The sequence below is a fragment of the Megalops cyprinoides genome, chromosome 3, assembly GCF_013368585.1.
Source record: "Megalops cyprinoides isolate fMegCyp1 chromosome 3, fMegCyp1.pri, whole genome shotgun sequence".
In the NCBI taxonomy this organism is placed as follows: Eukaryota; Metazoa; Chordata; class Actinopteri; order Elopiformes; family Megalopidae; genus Megalops; species Megalops cyprinoides.
Window position 1 is genome coordinate 35027773 of NC_050585.1, and position 5390 is coordinate 35033162.

The window sequence follows — 5390 nt, forward strand, 5'->3', positions numbered from 1 at the left end:
CTGATTTAATCAAGCAGCAAGGATAGATAGAAGATACGCAGGACAGTGGGCCACCAGGAGAGGTTTGAGAAACGCTGTTCTAGGGGATGGAGAAAGTGGAGGTTTCTCTTTCTCTGAGGGCAGTGGAGGGAGAGGGAGATGTTCATCTATCCAGGGTTGGTACAGGGATGGAGACAATGGAGGTGCCTCTCTCTGAGAATGATTCAGGAATGGGAAGAGGTTGCTTTTACACAGCTTCAAAAAAGGTGTACATCCTTCTCAGAGAGGGGCAGAAGAAAAACACCTTGCACCACAGTGCCAGAGTCTGGCTCAAAATTAGCACGACCATAACTTCCTCAGCACTGCAGACAGCATCATTAGAACATGAGCGTGTTTATGTCAACAACCCGCTTTACAAAATCCTCTTTAGCACAGACAATACACACTAAGCAGCGATACATACATTGCACATGTATATGCAGTACATGGCGTGCATAGAAATTGTAGTTATATATGCGCCTTAGGCATAAATTGCTAAACAGCTAATGCTAAACACACAAAATTTCACATGCAGAATTGTAGATGTCACTGCATGTTACCATAGCCTCTGGGCAAGTTACATCAGTCAAACACATATCACCCTTCTCTCCAAGGAGTCATATCAAACCCTTAATCCAGATGGGGGAGACAACTACTGCTCCCTATATCTGTTTCTCAAACCCTGCATACACAGGGCCAGAGATCATACTGTAGAATGTCTATATAATTAGTATATTTCCAAACATTTTAGATGCAGTCTGTTAATCTTGTGTGTGGTTATTATTTTATTAAGAAAGAGGTGTTACCATCTCTAAGAGCTGAGGCGTGAAATTGAGTTTCAGTACGAGTAACAATTCTTTTCAGTAGAAACATATTCTATACGTTTGAAAAAAAATAATAATTTCCAGAAAAAAAATGTCCAATTTGCAAAAGCTTGACCATGACACCATGACACATCATGACACCATCTCAGCAAAGACACAATTGAAATGTACTTATTTAACACAAAAACTAGCTATTCCTTATGCATATGTGTGAAGGTGTGTGTGCATGCATGGAACATTATTTTTGATCATTTCATGTACAAATCAAACATAACTTGCCAAAAACTTCTATGCAGTCTCAGGGCCCAGCCAATACACATCCCACAAGAGGTCTACTCAGACACATGAGGTCTGAGTGGCCACTACAGAGTACCACTGTAATGCAATGGTATTTGTCAGTGACTGCCCCATTCAAATCAAGCACACATTATTGACCACTGTATTTCATAAATATTGTTCTATACATATAACATGGTTTAACAGTCAAGAGCAAAAAAACATGGTGATACAGTGTGTCCTGTTGTTTATCACAACAGTTTGAAGTCCAGCAGCTGAGTTTTGCTGTCCTCTGGTGGCAAATGTATGTAACAGCAAGCAGCTACAGCTCCACTTAAATACGTGGCACTTTTCAAATGAATGATGATATTCAACTGAAAATCTGACTCTGATGTTGCTTAACATCAAATAAATGTTTCTGCCATCATAACCAACAGCAGATGTGATACTGTGATCTGGAAAGTTCCTAGTTGGGGTGAAACTTTGTGACAGAGGAAAAGCGAGATCTGCTTTTACCTCAAGACAGACATTTCAAGCTCCTTAATTCTACCGATGCTCATCAAATCATTTGGATGAAATGTAAGAGAGAAATACACAACGTCTGCAATGTCTGTATAATATTCATGGCATATTGCCATCTGTTTTGTATTTTTCCAGTAACCCCTCACCAAAAACTGCAGCTAAGCAGGAATTGGATTAGACAGTACTTGGAAGGGAAATCATTAAAGAGGCTGCAAGGTGTCAACCGTTCCAGTTTACTGCCAAAAACATGTGAGGGATATTTCTTACATAGTGATTGCATCATAAGGATTAAGTGTGGATCTGAATTTTCCTCACCAGCATAGTTGCTGCTCCTGCCATTTCACATGTAAAGGCTTCCCACGATACAGCAAATATCTTACTGTTTTGAAATGGACTGTTAGGCTACAGTATCACATGCCCACATTTATCATGCCAACTCTTTTTGCCAGCTCATCAGTGTGACATCATAGCTCTGATCAAGATGAAATCTCCTTGGTATGTTTCAGGGAAAACTACTTCCCTTTGCAGTGCAGTGTTAGGGACACTGTCCTATAGGGCGTGCTGTCTTTTCACTGAGATGTTAAAAGTAAAAGTCCCACATAACAACAAGGTGTGTGTGTGTGTGTGTGTGTGTGTGTGTAATGTCCAGTAGGATCACTCAACATTTTTGGGGAAAATGTGAGTGCTGAGGTTTCCTGTCCCAAAGACATACAGAGCAGCAGCCATGACAACTCTTAAAATGGAAAGCAGTTGATTTATTCAACTTACAAGAAGAAAAGGCTCAGTTACACCATTTTTTTCCCTTTCTCCTCATCTCCTCATCCCTCTGTCTCTACCTGCTCCTCTCTAGCTCTCTTCTCTCTGTCGCTCTCTCACACACACACACACACACACCCTCCTGGAGTGTTCCATCTGTCCACGCTATGCTCTCCCAGGGGTATTTTCCAACGGAACGCGCCATAGCAGGGTCCCATTAATCTGGGCCCTGTCTGCAAGAGCCGGGTACGAACGCTCTCCCTCCATTTCCCCTCTGTCCCGCAACTCAAAGGACACGCTCACCTTCTAGCCACTTCAGTTTCCCAGCCCTATACACGGCCATAAAGAAAAACGCAGGACATTTTGAGGGTGTTTAGACTGCCTGTGTGCGTGTGTGCTTCAGCTGAATGCAGCAGAGGACACGACAGCATACAATGTGACTGGTGAAGAGGCAGTGTAGCATAGGAGCAGGACTCATAACCGAAAGGTTGTCGGTTCAATTCCCCACTGGGTTACTGATGTTGTACCTTTAGGCAAAGTACTTAACCCAGAATTGCCTAAGCAAATATCCTCTCTAACTCTAATATCCTCCCTAACTCTCTGGATAAGACTGCTAAATGCCATTAATGTAATGGTGACAGTTGCTGATTGTTTGACCATGCACCCAAGTAATGTAGTTTCCATGAGAATGTGGTTTTTCACAACGTGAGAGGCTTTCATATGGACTGGTCTCTCTGCCCACTGCAGCAAGCTGAACTGCCTCATCATCCTTTAAATTACAATCAATAGCTCGTGTATACTCAACTTTTAATGGATTATTTGTTTCTTTTTTAGTAGGGCTCTCTTGTTAGTTCTCCTAAATTATACATATATTTGTTAATAGTAATAATATATAACATATATAAACATTGTGTGCGCACGTAGGCATAGTTTTGGGGGGAGACATGTTGCACATACATTAATTTGTGGGGGGGGGGGGGGGGGGGGGTAGTGAGGTAAGATAAGGTCATGATTATGCATTTTTTAGTTTGTTTGTGCTGATGTGTATTCCTAAAAAATAAATATTTTTCAAGATCTCCGCAGTTGACTTCCACATGGCCAGGTTCCGGTTATTAATTTGGTATTACTACTAGTAACTAATTCACTACTGATGCCAAATTAAATTAATTATGCCTCATCTACCCTCCCAGCAGAGCGATTGGAAGGAATTAAAATGTTTAGTGGAATGGACCAGTGGACCTGGATTCTGTAACATTAAGAGAAGCTAGCTGTTAGCTAGCTAAAACTATCTAGCAAAAGGTATAGTATGCCATTTGTAAGCAGGGATGCTATCATAAATCATCATTCACTGCACTTTGCAAACTTCAGCAAGTATATCTTTTGCTATCCTTTCTGCCAAAAAAATCATACAGGAGTAAATCTCAGTTTATGGTTTTGCTTCTTGCGTTTGAAGATTAGTAATCATGGCTCACTGGCCAGTAACAATCAGGATACCACAGAAACAGCAGAATTGATTAGAAAATGAACACGGAATATATACACAAACATCTGAAGTTGTATTATTACAGTATTAACCTACACCATTATCCAACATGACTTGTAAGACCTGAAGTCTCTGTAAAAGTCACATTTTTGTAAACCATTTACACCTTGACTTTCTACTGAAACAAATGTAAGACAGAACCTTTGTACACACCAACATCCCAGTATTAAAACCTGTTACTAACAGGTCTAAATTACAACCATTACACCTGTTGCCCACACACATTAGAGGGGCACATTCCATTTGAGGATCCATCAAAACAGACAATCATGAAACTGAACCTCACCCAACAAACAGTCACGAGAGAGATCCTCACTGCCATGGTGCCAAATGGCACGCTTAATCTCTGATTTAGGATCGGATTGAGCTGGCTGTACAGAAGCGTTTTTTTTAGGATTAGCATTGAGTTACCTGATCCTGGACCAGTGCCAGAGGGATCTGCTCTTCCTGAGAAGTCCTGCTCTGCGTCCTGTAAAGTAACACCGCAGAACCCCGCTGGCTCTTACCTTGGCCTTGGGCGTGCACTGAGTGGGTGATTGGGAAGGTGAAAAAGAAGAAGGAGAGAAGGAAAAGTAGAGCAGCAGGTCCCTCACTGACTCGGGTCGTGCCCATCGCACCATCGGGGGCTGGAAGGAGACAGGTGGGTCACAATAAGGGATATGTACAGGACAAACAAAAGAAAGTATGATTCACATGGACACAGACATTGTATACCTGTTTCTTCAACTCTCGCTTGGCCTTCTGGGAAGTATGAGCACTGAAGTATTCTATTCTGGAGTGCTTTCTGACATGTGCAGCAATCTTTTCCACACTCGTCTCTTTCTAGTGAGTGTATTCCCATTAAATATTCATCTTCAGCATGAATGAACAAGGCTGATATGAAAGCTTTTACGAACCAACAATTAATCAAAATGGAGCTCTACATTTGTCGCAGCGTGTTTGAGGATGAAATTTATGGCGCTGCTGCAATGCTTAGTGAGGTATCACTTCTGCATCACCGGAGTACGCTGTATTAACCATACCTGTAGATAGATTGCAGATAAAGTGTAAAATTGGCAGTGCTTGTGTCTCAAAATGGCTGCAGAATACAAATGAGCCTTAGATTTTGCTCAATTACCATCAAAACCATTCTCTTTGTAACATTTATTGCTTAGACAGCTTTCTGAGAAACATGCTGCTCATCTACCACTTGGAAGATTGTCAGAAATCTGTCTCCACAGACCAATATTCTCATTACTCCACAAAACTGTATAAGAAAGCCTTAAACAGGACAATTACAAAGTGTTGCATCCATCCATGTCAGCATCAACAGGCTCCTTTATGTGAACTACTCACATCATTGTTTAGCTCTCGCCAGTACTGGCCTTGTCACTGACTGTTGTGTCAAAAAAGGTGGTGGCCATCCATTTGCCAGTAATACATTGGGTTCATATTTGCAGGCTATTTTTCTC